The sequence below is a fragment of the Podarcis pityusensis genome, assembly GCF_964106645.2.
Source record: "Podarcis pityusensis genome assembly, chromosome: 2".
NCBI lineage: Eukaryota > Metazoa > Chordata > Lepidosauria > Squamata > Lacertidae > Podarcis > Podarcis pityusensis.
The window spans coordinates 86,392,993-86,393,633 of record NC_138029.1 but is presented as its reverse complement, the minus strand read 5'-3'; positions in this window follow the sequence as shown (position 1 = coordinate 86,393,633).

The following is a 641-nucleotide window of genomic DNA, read 5'->3' as shown; positions in this document are numbered from 1 at the left end:
GGGAACCCTTTGAAAGAATTAATATCCATTTGGCAACGTCCGTTCGTAAATAGCACAAAATGCGGTCCTACGTGTTTCAAAGGACTGTCGTCTCCTAAAACGATTCACTCTGACCGACCTTTAAACCACTTTGACAATAGGTTGACTAATCTGTACTGACAGAGCAATTCTGTGAGTGTTGACTTGGAACTATGTCTTACTTTGTTCATTAAGACTCACTCTCAGGTCAACGTGCATAGGATTTCAGCCGGGGTGATCTTGCATATAAACTCTATAAATGTTATGTACTGTATTGAAGTTCTCACCCTGGCCACCAGGGGTATTGTGTATATAGTTTTCACTCAGGTCCACATACAGTAAGTTAATTTAGGCGGGACTCTGGGTTGTTGTTAAAATGTTGACAGCCGGCTGCCTATAAAAGCAGGCCAGCTGAGCTGTTTGCAGTTCAGTTCAGTTCCAGCTTAAAGAACCACTTGGAGAAATCTCTGTGTCGACTGCTATGTCCACCCACAACTTAATAATAAAATATCTGGTACTTTCATAATGCTGGTGTGGGTTTTGCAGTCATGGTTATTTTGCTTTTTCACCTAGTGTGTGGCTTGGCTCACTTGCTTGCGTAGTAGGAAGTATTACGGGTCACC